We start from the raw sequence: 14,784 nt of genomic DNA, 5'->3' as shown, positions 1-14,784 counted from the left end.
CCAGCAGTGTGGGATGGTGGGATAGCATCACACTTCCCACACTAAGCATCCCACCATGTCACTTGTTCCACCTAAACCTCAGTCCCAAAACAAAAGGGGAACTCGCTTCTGAACCCTCTTCACTTCATTTCAGATGTCTTATATGCTTGATCTCCAACCCACCCCCCACTCAGGAGAAAGACCCCCCGCTTACACCCTACCATCTTGTTGCATTCTGATGTTGTCATCAGCCTTCAGCTTGTTGTCCTCTTTGTACCACTGGGTCTGAACCTCATCGTGTGAAATCTCACAGACAAAAGATGCACTCCCATATTCATTCACTTCCACATCTTCCAGTGCTTTAACAATCTTGATATCTCCAGCTGTGAAACAGTAGAGATATATTTGTCAGGGTATTTCCAGAACTGAGTGCAGCATCTTTTCCTTACACATATTTGCATAGAAAATAAGTAGGATTATGTTTTATTCTAAACCATCATCCATTCCTGAGTCATTTCTCTCTTCAACACAGTCAATGCATTATTGCCCTTGAACTTAAAGACAGACCTACTAGCTACAATGGAGCTCCCTGCAAAGAGTTTTCATGGAAACCAGAATCTCATTTATTCTAAAACCTTTCAAGCAAAATTAAGGGTAGAAAAACAATAGAACTGACTGAATCTTTAAGGTCATTTAGTTCCAGTCCCCCTGCTATAGGCAGGGACACCTCCCTCCACACCAACTCTTCTCCTCAGGGTCAAGGCTTCTCTCAAATCATTCTCCTCTAAGCCTGTGCCTGTGCTTGGGATTGCCCTGACCCAGGTGCAGGGCCTTGTACTTGGCCACACTCAAGTTCATGAGGCTGCCAAGGGCCCACCTCTCCAGCCTGTCCAGGTCCCTCTGAGTAGCATCCCTTCCCTCTAGCACATCAACAGCACCGCTCAGCTTGGTGTCATCTGCAAACTTGCTGAGGCTGCATTTGATTCCACTCTCCATGTTGCCTACAAAAATGTTAAATAACACTGGTCCCAACACCACCCTCCACCTGGACACTGAGCTATTGACTGCAGCTCTCTGAGTGTGACCATCCAGACAGTTCCCTATCCTGCAACTGGTCCATCCATCAAAACCATTTTTCTCCAGTTTGGTGACCAGGATGTCATGCAGGACGGGATCAAATGCTCTGCACAAGTCCAAGTAGATGATGTCAGTTGCTCTCCCATTATCCACTGATGCTGTTACTCCATCATGAAAGGCCACCAAGTTTGTCAGACATGGCTTGACCTTGATGAAGCCATATTGGTTACCACCAATTACCTCATCTTTATTTTCCAAACTATGCCAAGGAGAACTAGACAGAACTCTACAGTGTTGTGTCACTACAAACCTGTCTGAACCATTGGCTTCTCTGCATGCTCATCACTAGTCTCTCCTTAGCTTGTGTGCCTACAAACAATGTATGGGGAATGTCAGCCACAAATCTTACCTAGGGGACATCTTTGCTTCAAAATCCTTTGAACATCACACAATCCCTTTTAACTCTCCAGGTCTGCATTTAGTTATGTCAGAATCAGGCCATATTTCTGTGCTGCTATATCCCTTTCCTTCTGAAGGGCCTGGATACAACTTGGATTAACCTCAGGAGAAGAGTTCCTGCATAGAATCATAGATTTACCCAGGTTGGAAAAGACATTGAAGATCATCAAGTCCAACCGCAGCCTAACCAGTACCCTAACTCTAAAAACCCTACACTAAATCATATCCCTGAGTACCACATCCAAAAGGCTCTTAAACACAACCAGGGATGGTGATTCAACCACCTTTCTGGGGAGCCTATTCCAGTACCTAAAATCTCTAGTATCTAAATCTCTCTAAAAGAGCACAGGTATTAATCTGACCAGAAAGGTTCCTGTTTGTTCATAAAATGAGCCTTTTCCGCTCCATCTTGCATAGGCCACTGGGCACAGGGTAGCTGGGAGACCACAGAAAAAGTGGTTCTGTGAGCAATAGGGAAACTACTGCCTAATCCAACTCCTCCAATCTCTGCGCTCTGCCAGCATGTCTAAATAGGGTGGCAGATACACACAGGAGATAAATATTTCCACTTCCCTCAGCCAACACTGCTCTGAATTTCTATGGGACACACAGTTAGATGAAAAGGCATTTGACAAAGAAGGAAATGAAAGAGTTTAATCTGCTGTGTCATTCTCTCGGTAGCCAGAATAACTAACCCTCGCCAGTGTTAGTTCAAAGAATAGGCAGATTTTATCTCCTGACATGAGCAGTAATTCAAAGAAGCTGGTATATGATCCAGTATCCTGCATATTCACTGCAGGCAGGAAAAGACATTATGAGATAAGGGAGATCTACACATCACTTGTTATGAACACCTCATAAAGATAAAACCACACACAAGAGGAGAGTTTAGGAAGAGGACCACTCTTGGACTACTTTCCAAGAGGCATCAATTAGTAACTCTCTTCGCTCATTTTTCACACTACTCCACAGTGTCCTCCTGAGCCCCCTTACTCCTGTTGCCAACTGCTGATGCAGGGAATTCTGAGGAACCAAGGATTCATAGTTGTTCCATCAGTAGTCCTTGGTCAGCTCTCCCTCCCTGCCCCTTCTGTTTTGATCCCACTAACCAAATTTTAGTTAGTCTGAAAAGAGGATGGAAACCTCCGCAGCAATTAGTTTCTAAATATCTTGCAATGGGCAGCTTGTAGGAGCCCCATCTCAATGCCCACAGCACAGGAGGCAGGACTGCTTAGCCCATGCACTAGTGCATTTACCAGCACAGATGTAAGCCCAGATCTATGCACACCAAATACAGGCTCTCAGTTTGCACAAGGAGGCATCCATGGAGCTGAAGTATTAGGCAGATATTGTGGTGGGGCAGCAGTTATTGAGACGCCAGACAGAAAGGACACAGATAACGTGGCAACTCAGCTTTACCATTATGACTGATGATGGAACATCTAATTTCACTGCTCAAAAGAGAACTTCCATATAACTGGAAAGGATGAAATTCACAGGGGAAACCACACACAGACACACACAAAAGCAATACAAAGGAGATGAAGGATGGTTCACATACTAGTGATTCACTCTGAGACGCAAGCAAATGAAAGAGTATCCCCAACCATTTGCCTCCTGAAATGCTAAGTATATAAACTCATTGCTGTGATAACTCTGCCAGACGTGAGTCATACACTGTAAAACCTTATGGGGTCAATCAGTTTAACTTCATAAATTCATTACACCAACAAAAACAGACCATCGTGTCCAGGCTGGTTCATTTCAGCTCTTCAAAGCTGTTGGTAAAACTGCCTGAGAGCTGAAATGCTTACCAGCAAAAGCTAAAAACTGTAAATCAAATGTAATAGGCTGGCTTTGTCTACTGTATAGAAATGATGCCTGAAAAAAAGAAAATAAAAAAGAACGTAAACCAGAACAAATGGAATGGCTACATAAAACAGCCAGTACTGAAACAGCAACCCAACCTGGTTGCAGAATGAGAGAGAAAATGAGAGTTCACCAAAGTCATGGGACAGGACACATGTTCATGTTCATGCTAACACTGAACCCAAGTGGCCACATGAGGACAGCATCTAGTAGGAAATCAGAACAAAGCATCCTTTCAGACGTCCCTTGGGAAGGTGGCATCTACCAGGGCACAGCAGACCCATGTGTTCAGTAACAAGTCTGATGCTTCAGAGCCCAATGATGAGCTACAAACTGGGGTTTAACCAATGCAACACATGGAGGGAAAATCTGTCTTGAGCATAAAGAAGAAAGAGAAAGGTATCCAAAAGGACTAACCAAGAAATGCCCAAACTGCCCATGAAGCATTTCTTCCCGTGGTGCAAAATACCACAAGAGGATTTATTTGCTCTTTCAGTTAAACATAAAATGAACCTTTAGGGTAGCTGATGTCTTGTCTTAGGCTGCTCAGCATGTGGATGTTCCCTGATCTTCATATTCACACTTGTGAATAATGAGACTTCTCTTATTTCCCTGGGAAGTAATGCCCACTTTTTTACTTTGACAGAGCTCCTTCCCATCCTAGAAGGGAAAATATCAAGTCAGATCTCCATTAGTCCTTCCATCTCTGCACTCAGCAAAGGGAGCCTTCAGATCTATGCTTAATTCACCCACTCCCCTAGAATTAATGGAACTGTGCTTACTGGAACATATGCTGAAGCTTAAGCACAGTGCAGTGTTTTCAACATGAAGGAATGGCTATAGAACATGCATAAATTCTGGCTGACCTATGACAGCTTAAAGCACTGCGGAGGACTGTTAACAAGCCTGTTTGGACATCACCTTGAATAAATGACGTTATCCCCAAGTAAGGGAAGGAACAGCTGAGCACCAGGGAGGTACACAAAGTGCCAGAGCAAATTCTCACACTGTCAGGTGCAAAGAAAACTGAGATTTCACCCCAAAAACCCAGTTCACAACAAGGCTACAAAATCCCGGCTGAGAATTTCTGTGTTAGACTTGAAGCTCAAGACTGTACTGTAGTTCAACCAACAATATTTTGTGCAGCATGACCTAAAAAGTTCACAATAAAACCAAAACAAACTTCAATTTCAACTTGATAAATGAACTCAGGACATAATAACAAAGAGTGCTGATCTGGGCAAATCAAAGAGCATAAAGAAAAGAGAGCAGTGAAAAAGCTATCAAGGAAAAGCTCAGACTCGCATCCCTTGGAAGTGAAATTAAAGGCTCTCATTCATTTCCAGAGAAGTCAGAAAGGAAAATACCATTACATGCCATACCTTGAACCACTTGACGTCCATGTTGGGCCTGGACAGCTCACACTCAAATGTGACCTTGTCCTTCTCAATGACGCTACTGTCTGCCAATGGTTTGCTGATTTTCACAGGCAATTCTGAGAAGGAGAAAGAAGAATGTGGATTTAGTTGGGAACTTAGTTTTGTTCATAACCAGGTCCATGGGTGCTGTTAAATGGATCCTTCCAGATGGAAAAAACATTTCAGGTGGCCTCCTAGATTTTACCCCTTTTTGTGTTGCACGCAAGACTGAAAAAAAAAATTACTTCTGCAAAGTTCTTCTTGTCATAAGGAAACAAATATTTGGGGAATGGCAGAACCAGGTAAAATTTTCCTTCACGTCAAGAAAGTATAAATTTCACTCTCATGCTCTTGGTGTGGTTTCTGCTATGATTATTTGGACTAATTAAGCTTCTCCCTGATGAAAGCCTAGAAGTATATCACAAGAAGGACCAACTTACCCGTGACCTTTTATTTGTCTTACTCAAGCATCTCCTCCTGACCAAAACTGACAATAAAAGATTCAGCCAGACTACAGGTTTGAGCAGCTGAGTTGTTTCTAGGATCTCCTGCAATCTCAAGCTTGGAACACACACTTGTCTTTTGACTAAGTGTCTCTTATAGTGCAGTAAAACAACAGGTTTTCACACGGCGATTCCTCATTTACCTTGATCTGAAATCATTCTCAAACCATGTGGGATCAGTCCAGGGAGAAGGGGAGGAGAGGGGAAGGGAAAGTCCACAGTCCTCTAAAATCAGGCTTCTTAGCCTAAAGCTCAACAGCAAATAGCAGTCCACTTCCCCACATTGCTAGACTCCGAGCATTTAAAGAACATCAGCTGACCTCATTATGAGCTCTAACATAGCCAAAGGAATTCATATATTCAAATATTCTCTTGAGTGATGAGAAATATGGAGCATAACTTCAGACTTCTGCTGTTAAACTCTCACTTCTATCATAAACCAGAGTAAGAGTTCAATGCTGTTTTAGATGGAGGACTCATATTTTAAATAACTCATCTCATTAAGGCTTGGATTCCCTACTACAATTAGTTAAATTCCAGTTTGGATCATGCTTCACCTTGGATCACTTAGGGCTTCAGCCACTTATTGGAACTAACTCAATTTGTCTACAGAGAAGCTGTTTTCTATAGCAACAATAAGCTGTGATTGCAACTGGATGTCGAGAGAGCACAAATCCCGCAGTTATCCTGTACCAACATCCTCTCCTTCCATCAGAACAGCAAGTTTTTAAACCAGACTCATGCAAGCTTGCATGACACACCTTGTGTAAAACTGTTGGCAGCCATCAGGACAGCCAGTTGCTTCCTGTATAGACACTGTTCCATCAGTTTTGGTTTTTTGTCTCGCTAGAACAACAGCCAGTGTCTGAAAACTCCCACAACTGAAGCAACCACGCTGATATACCGCAGTCACTGGAGGTGCTCAAGAGCCACGGGTATGTGGCACTGGGGACGTGGTTAGTAAGTCCAGTGAGGGTGGGCTGGGTTGGACTCAGCTATCTCAGTGGTCTTTTCCAGCCTTGGGTGCAACTTGTAAGAGGGAATGAAGCAGCAAACTGCCCAGCACTGAGCTGCATTCTTCTGACACATGGTATCAGTGAACTGCTGTATTTCCCTATCTTCTCTGGAGCTATTGATCTAACCTAACTGAAAAAGTAAGCCTGAACCTAGATATAAATCAGGATCACAGTCACCCATGGTTGCTTATATATTCAGAAAGACACTCCAGAGGGTAATTCAGCGCATCTAGAAATTAAAGTAGAAGTTCCTTAGCCAAAAATACTCCACAGCCAGATTTTCACCTCGCTACCACTACATTAAAAAGGAGAATCCAACTTGTGGTGTGGGTCATTGATGTTGTTCCGGGGGGAATTGTGGCTGTTCCATGCCCACAGGGTAGAAGACAGCCAGTCTTCCTCTAAGCCACATAAAAAGCTGCTTAGTGCTCCCAAAGCGAATGCTCACCAGTTGTTTCCAACTTGAAGGTCATCTTCTGGCCAGCAGCCTCGCAGATGTATTCTCCAGCATCTTTCTTCTCCAGCTGCTCCACAACCAGACGCCGTGTTTTGCCCACAGATTCCATTCTGAACTTTCTGGAGGAGGCAAGCAGTCTTCCATCCTTGTACCATTTTACTTCGGTTGGATCCTGTGCTACTTCACAGCTGAGGGAGGCACTTGCTGCCAGGGCAGCACTCACCTCTTTCTGCACCTGCTCCTGGTTTATAAACACAGGTTTTGGCTCTGAGGGAAGAAAAGAAAAACAGAAGGACTGAAATGAGACCATCTTGCAGGTTTGTATGTACAGGTTGGAACAGGTTTAGGTTACCACTTGTGCCCAAACTAATAGCCTTCACTAGAGAATATCAGCTCTTCTGTTGAAACTAAGTGTCAAATCTAGGCAAGAAAGAACCCAGGAACTGAAGGAACCAAGAGGGTCCTTGAACACCAGTCCCATGGTTGCAAGTCACTATGCAAACATATTGAACCCAAAAGAACATCTGTCCTGCAGGCAACCAAAACCTGAGTTCCTTTTACTTAAGACCCACTGTGAAACATCAAAACACATAAACATGTGATAGTCAAACCACTGGCTGCCTTTTCATGACCCAGAACAGTACTCCTGGCTTCCTGAACAGACTCCTCATGGCCTCTACCATTGCCACAACTGTGACTGTCAAAGGCACAAAGGAAATATGCTCACCAACGCAGTCCTTTGTTCTTTGTGTGTGATTTGCAGATATCTATCTTACTTTGAGCTCTGGCAATAGTCAGCTCTACCAGGTCTCTTACTGTGAGTAGCAGACTCACCTATCCAGATGCAGCCTCCAACATAAAGGCATAGTAAAAAGGCAGTGTACTACTAGGAGAAGTTCCTGCTTCTCCTGCCATGAAAGGCTGCACGTAGAACATGCACTCCAGCCTCACTGCACATACTTATCTTAGTCAAATGTTTAGGTGAACAAGAATTACAGTTTGGGATCTCAGGCACACGAGAGATTTGAATAATATCTTGAATATTGCTTCCACTGTACATATATTACTAATTATTGCTCTACAGACAGACTGAAACAGGTCTTTGTGTCATACTGAAACCAAATACTTTCTACAAACCCAGGCAATCAAGTCTAGGGAAAAAACCTCAGCACAGACTACAGTGATCCAGGTGCAGTATAATAGAAACTAGATTTTACTTTACTGTTCTCTGCTGTATTTCATACAACACCTGTCTTACCTGTGACATGAATCTTGAAGGTGAGTTTCTGGCCAGCAGCCTCGCAGCTGTACTCCCCTGCATCTTTCTTCTCCACCTGGCTCACCACCAGCCGACGCTGTTTGCCCTCTGACTCTACCTTGAACTTCTTGCTCGAGGTGATCAGTTTCCCCTCCTTTTATCACTTGACCTCTGTGATAAAATGTTTGCTCATTAAGACCGGGATGTGGTAGCATTGTGGTGGAGTGCTTGTTCATTAGGACCAGGATATAATGGTGGAATATGGAGGCCACAAAGGTTGCAGAACACTCTAATTTTATGGGTAGATTGTGTACTCTGCGTAGTTACAGGCAAAGCGCGCCCCGATGGATACAAAGTTCCACGGAAGGACCAACCAAGGAACGACACACCAAGTCGCACGATCACAACCGACCAATTAAAGGACAATACGCTCGGGATGGACAATACAAAAGAAGTTGCAAGGGACGGGACGGCGCGGCAGTTGGAGGAACAATAATCCCCCTGTCGCCCAGCGCTGAATTGCCTTTTAGTTTTACCCGCTACAATTAATAAAAGTTTATAATTGGAACATTATTGGCTCATTGCTTATAAATTGATGACAACCTCCATCTTCTCCTGGGCCACCTCGCAGCTCAGCATGGCATTTTTCTGTTGTTGCAGCCTTCACCACCTTCTGTACCTTCTCCTTGTTTGTAAATACAAATTCTGGCTCTGAAAAGAGAGAGATACATTAGTTTGGCCTCTTGAAAGAAGAGCAGGTTTTGGGGAAGGAGTCAGAAAAATGAATCAGTTCTCCCAGTCTGATGCCCCAAGAGAATGATGTGGAGAGAAGTTGTGCAATTTATGGATGCCCCATCCCTGAAAACATTCAAGTCTAGGCTGGATGGGTGTTAGAGCAACCTAGTCTCAAAGAATGTGTTCCTTTCCAGGACAGAGATTGGAACTGGATGATCCTCCAGGTCCCTTCCAACAAAAGGCATTCTGTGATGCTTCTTGTATGACTCTCATGACTCTTTCGTCCCCTAGCTGCCATTTACTTATGTCTTCAAAACATCAACTTATACAAAACATTCCTGTAGTATTCTCTCCCATGCTAAATGAGCCCTTCCAAGACAAAAACATGTTACATAGAGCACACCCCCTAGTGCTTGACACAAAGCCCCTGTTCTGAAACTTCCTGAGACGCAGCTGCATTGCAGAGTTGTTCTAGTGGTACAGGCACGTGGGAATGGAGAAGTGCAATCAGAACTTTCTTGTCTATGGCCTCATTCCCACAGCAAAAGGAAATTCCTGAAGATTTTAAAAGATGGAGCTGCCTCACAACTGTATTTAGAATAATTTGTTCAATTTCCTCATCAGAAATTAACCACCCCAAAGTTCAGCTCCAAAAATTTTAAGCATAGCAGGGAAAACTTACAAACTAATGACCGTTTTCTAAAACATTCTAGAATGAAAGGCCAAAATGTGTTCTCTCTCACCTGTGACATGAATCTTGAAGGTGAGTTTCTGGCCAGCAGCCTCGCAGCTGTACTCCCCTGCATCTTTCTTCTCTACCTGAATCACCACCAGCCGACACTGTTTGCCCTCTGACTCCACCTTGAACTTCTTGCTCGAGGTGATCAGTTTCCCCTCCTTGTACCACTTCACCTCCATCTTCTCCTGGGCCACCTCGCAGCTCAGCGTGGCATTTTGAGTCAGTGCAGCCTTCACCTCCTTTTGTACCTTGTCCTTGTTTGTAAACACGTCTTCTTTCTCTGCAGGGACATCACAACAGTCACACCATTTTGCTGTAGTCTGCTGCAGAGCTTACTCCAGTTCCCCATTTTCATTATACTTGCCCTTCACAGGGACCATCATGATGCCTCATTAAGACAGGAAAATACTTTCCCCTCTATTTTGCCTTGGGAAATGAATAGGCATATCATTTCATATCATATCATAAATCTAAACATTTCGCAGTCTGATAGCAGATTTGGACATGAGATTTAGAACACCTGCATGCACTGCTGAACCTCCTCCCTTCTCTTTGTTTCTTCTGATGTCTCTCTACATTTCCAGTAAATCAGAAGGGAATGGCCCTCTAGAACAGGTTGCCCAAGGAGACTGTGGATGCTCCATCCCTGCAGGCATTCAAGGCCAGGCTGGATGTGGTTCTGGGCAGCCTGGGCTGCTGGTTGGCAACCCTGCACATAGGAAGAAGGGGGTTGGAACTGGATGAGCACTGTGGGCCTTTGCAACCCAGGCCATTTATGAGTCTGATTAGTGGCATTTTCCACCTCATTGTGTCATTCAAATTTTGTAACCAGATCTCATCAAACACCTCCCCTTTTCTCACTCCTTGCATGCCTGGTGTGCTCTTGCACTGTAACCCTGCAGACACCAGCTGACTACAAGAGCTGCACAAGTTACCCTCCTTGCCTATTGTTTGTTGCAGTAATTCATTCCTGGATGGAAAAGCACATGTAGAAAAGTGTTGCTATGACACTAGATGACAAAGAAAGTCCTATAGCCAAAATGTTTTGCACCAGAGAGGATGTAAGTTGATCCTCCAAATGCAAGACACACAAAATGAAGTGTTCCTTTATCTCTGGGATTCCAAGCATTTTCTCACCTCTGACTTTCACTTGGAATGTTGCTTTGTCATCTTTTGTTTCACAGCTGTAGCTCCCTTGGTCTTTCAGGGTCACATTTTTGACCATGAGCTTGCGGTGCGTCCCCTGGGAGATGATGGTTGTCCTCTGGTCCTGCTTCACCTCTATTTGATCTTTCTTCTATACGACAGCTCCGCTTGCAGCTGACACCTCACACACCAGCTCCAGGTCTTCAGAAGGACTGACTGATATTTCTGGAGTCGTTTTGGACTTGCTGACAAAATTAATGGCTTCATCTGAAGAAAAAAAGAGAAAGTGGTTTACATCCTGACTCAGGCTTATTCAGCACAGCATTAAGATACAGTTAGAACTGATTGTAATGTCTCTGCTCATTACATCTGGGGGATCAAGTTTCACCTCTGGAGGTACTCACATACAAACGTGTGCTTGATTCTCCTGTGTAAGGAAAGAGTAAGTTCTATGCAGACAGTTCTTATTTCTTCTAATCAATTCTGTATTCTGCACATGTTCTTCTGAAGCTAAAATGAAGGCAGCTAAGTAACCTGTTTGCAATACATGAACAAACCAATTCAACACCTTGTCTCTAAGCTAACAAGCAGCGTTTGATGAGCACATCAGTATTTCATGCCCTTCATTCCATCCAGACTGTATTGGCAATAACTATGCTGGTATTAACAAGGATAGCAATTACAAGCAAAATGGTAGAAATACAGAAGATATAAGGAAAAGGGAACTCACCAGAGCTGAGGCGATCCTCCCTGGTGAGCGATCTCCAAGAGATGCTGCCTCAGTGAGGGTCAGCCCTTAAATGAGGTCTCAGAGGAGGTGGAGTCGAACTCCACCCCTCCAGGGAGCACAGCTACATAACTTTCACCTGTGCTCCCACAGCTGACCCCACACTTGCCTCAGCTGATCAATCAGTGGTTCACATTGTGATCTCCCATACACTCCACCCCTTCACAACGTGAACCAATGATTAGGTGAGTTCCCCTTACTACAGAGACCCAATCACGACGCTGATACAATCTCCCGTCGCATTAGATGTTGATATTATTCAAATGATGATGATTGGATGGGTGTTTATGATCTTCCATGGGCCAGTGCTTGATAGATGTTACCGGAGACAAATCATCTTGAAGTGCAGGTCCGTCTGCGTTTCATCAGTCCAGAGTAATGGTCCTAGAGGCTTAGAATCAATCTTAAGGGGAGTAATATAGATGTTTCAAGGGTACTAGGAGGGGAAGATCCGCCCTCCAGGGCAAGATACAGGCCGTATTCTTATCTTGGGTCAATACTTCTGCTTGTACTGGATTATGTCCCGGCCTCCGATACCATACCCTCTGGCCAGATATCTGTGGCTGTATAACTATATCTGGCACCAGAGGAGGAGTCTTGATCTGCCATAGGGACATAATAGGTGTTCCTTTAGCAATAAAGGCCGGAGTATTGACCACGATGTCAGTAGGCCATGTACCTATCACCGAGGGGGTGACTGAACCTCCCACCTCCAATAATCTCCCCCAAGGTGCAAGTAGGCCACACCATTTGGGTCCTACCTGCACCTTCCAAGGCCAATTTATCTTATGGATTCCCGGTTCTAAATTCTCAGGGGCAGGGAGCAGAAGATTATTTTCAGTACCAACCTGCGGTTTTACCTTATTATCGGTGCCTGTAATTTGGATCCTAAGAGGGGAGGCCCATATAGTTTGTAACATTTTCAGGGCACTGGGTCTGCCATCCCGAGGTCTTTCATTCAGGTCCCGCACGGTTTCATATAATCTTTTTGTCCACCCCTGCAGGGACTGAGAGTCTGTTTTCAGGGCAGCCTTAAGGATACCATTATAACGTTCAATAAGGCCTACCCCTGTTGGGTTATATGGCAGGTGGAATCGCCATTCAATGTTGTTTTCTTCTGCCCAGCGCTGTATCATCGCTCCAGTGAAGTGAGTCCCTTGGTCACTCTCGATAACTTGAGGTGTCCCATATGCAGACATCAGTTTAGTAAGTGCCTTAATTGTGTATGCTTGATTTGCCTTTGGTACAGGATAGGCTTGCAGCAGTCCACTTACAGTGTCAACGCAGGTCAGGGCATATCTCGCCCCCTCAGACCGAGGGAGGGGCCCAATGTAGTCGACCTGCCATCTCTGAAGAGGACTATATCCTCTAGCAATGTGGGATGTTGTTTCAGGCAACGGTCTCGGTCTCATCTTTGAGCAAGCATCGCAATCCTGACATGCTTGAACGATATCAGATAGTTGTACAGGCAGCCCCCATGCTTTAGCAGCTGCCCACATTATCTTCTGTCCAGCATGCCGTAGCTTCTGATGTAACCAACGGGCAATATTTTCAGATTGTGAATTCTCAATCCATCGGATTCGGGCCAGTGTGTCAGCTTCATCATTTCCTGGTGACTGCAAGGGTTGATGACCAGAGACATGGTAGACACATACTGTCCTGTGTTTGACCGTATTCCAAATGTCTACCCACATGTCTTTACCCCAAATCGGTCGGGCGTGGATAGTCCATTCCTGGGTAGCCCATTGCGTAATCCACAGAGTGAGCCCCCGGTACACAGCCCAACTATCTGTACAGATGTTCAGGACGCCGTCACCAGGTTCTTTAGTTATAACCATCCACACGGCTCGCAATTCTGCCCATTGGCTGCTTTGACCATCCCCCTCATCAAACCAGATGGTCTCAGTAGAGGGATGGTATGCTATTGCTCGCCACTTGCTCGGGTTGCCTCTGCTGGACCCATCCGTATACCAGGCATCTTCAGGAATAGGATATCTTCCTTCCTGAACGGGACTCTTCTCTGGTGGAGCAACCATCGGTTCTTTTGATGTATCACTGTGATACGTCACTGGGCCTAGGATCTTCTGTAGTTCTTCTTTAAGCGGAGATGAAGACAGACTGCTTCTCTGGCTTAGATAGGCGACCCATCGTGCCACCGTTTGTGCTTGGGCCACCCCCGTCTTAGGAAGGTGAGTCAAATCTCTCACCCACCCCTGGATTGGTAATGAAGTCTTAACTATGACCTCTGCTGTTTGCGTTATCGGCTCTACTGCTTGTAATGCCGAATAGGCAGCCAATAACTGTTTCCCAATCATGCTATATCGTTCTTCTGCTCCGTGCCAAACCTGAGACCAGAATCCAATGGGGGCTCGAACAGAACTCTGGCGTTGCCACAGGCCCCAGCCAAAACCATCTTGAGTAACATGAACATCTAGTTCAGCTGGGAGGGTCGGATCAAATATACCCAACGCCTGAGCTTGTTTAACTGCCAGTTTTGCCTGCTGGAAAGCATCCTGTTCTATCTTTCCCCAATTCCATGATTGACCCTTCTTTGTAAGCTTGTATAATGGCCTTAATAGCTGAGCTAAATGAGGTATAAAGGAGCGCCAATACCCCAATATACCCAAACATTCTTGCAATTGTTTTGATGTTGTAGGGACTGGAAACGCTTGGACTTTATCTACTACCGCACTGGGTAGTACTTTGGTTTTCCCGGACCAAATTACTCCCAGGAATTTTACAGATAGCCCCGGACCTTGCACCTTCTGTGGGTTTATAGCCCACCCTCTTTTCTGCAGGTAAGCTATCAACAAATCTGCTGCTTGTCTCACCGCCTCTAACGAATCGGATGTTAACAGGAGGTCATCAATATAATGATATAAATTGACATTATTTGGCTTTTCCCACTTAGCCAGATCACGTGCCACTAAATTATGACAAAAAGTGGGCGAATGTACGTACCCTTGGGGTAGGACCTGGAAAGTCCATTGCCTCCCTTCCCATGTAAATGCAAACTGATCTTGCGATTCTTCACTGATTGGAATACTGAAGAATGCATTCGCCAAATCCAAGACACAGTGATATGTTTTGATTTCCCTGCTTAGTGTGTCCATTAGGGAGGCAATATTGGGTACAGCCGCATGAACAGGTGGCATGACCTTATTTAATTCCCTATAGTCTACTGTCATCCTCCATGTTCCATCCGGTTTTTGCACTGGCCATATTGGGGAGTTATATGGGCTATGTGCAGGCCTTATAATACCCACTCTTTCTAATTCCTGCACCGTCTTTGTTATTTCATCCTGCCCACCCGGGAGTCTGTACTGTTTCACATTAGTAAT

Source organism: Coturnix japonica, chromosome 25, assembly GCF_054131305.1.
Source record: "Coturnix japonica strain WE chromosome 25, WE-NBRP24, whole genome shotgun sequence".
Taxonomy (NCBI): Eukaryota; Metazoa; Chordata; class Aves; order Galliformes; family Phasianidae; genus Coturnix; species Coturnix japonica.
Note: the sequence above shows the minus strand (reverse complement) of the source record.